Below are 469 nucleotides of genomic sequence, written 5' to 3'. Positions count from 1 at the left end.
CTTCCTTTTTCTATTTTTACTAATTCACTTTTTAAAAGTAAAATTCACATATACTTTGTATAATCTGAGATCTAGGTGTGAATAAGGGAAAATACCAACAAACAAGCAATAGGAACATGTGACTGAAGTCCTCGACCCAAAAATTTTCCCTGCTAATGAGTCGCTGAGATCTTCACCTTCATTGGGCTCAAGTAAATTCTATGGTTACAAAAGTTTTCTTAAGACAAAAAGCTTCCTAGATTGTATTATACTGTACTTTCAGTAAAAACAATACATGTTATATTAAATGTTACATCATTACTAATACTCACATCTTAAAGGGTCCTTTTAAGTCTAATAAACCCCATTTTTTTAAAATCATCATACTGCATAGGGTTTTGGGGAGTATGTTTTGCATAACATGTGTGCCTGTTTTTTTAGCTTATGAAATATATTACACTTTATATCTCAAGAAAACATTTAAAATACA

The 469-nt window shown here is 30.1% G+C and overlaps 1 pseudogene; it reads right to left on the bottom strand.

The window, feature by feature from the left end:
* LOC119594351 overlaps nucleotides 1–469 on the bottom strand; it is a 26,883-nt pseudogene that overhangs the window by 24,400 nt on the left and 2,014 nt on the right.

Source organism: Penaeus monodon, chromosome 33, assembly GCF_015228065.2.
Source record: "Penaeus monodon isolate SGIC_2016 chromosome 33, NSTDA_Pmon_1, whole genome shotgun sequence".
NCBI classification, from domain to species: domain Eukaryota; kingdom Metazoa; phylum Arthropoda; class Malacostraca; order Decapoda; family Penaeidae; genus Penaeus; species Penaeus monodon.
This window is presented reverse-complemented; position numbering and strand designations above follow the sequence as displayed.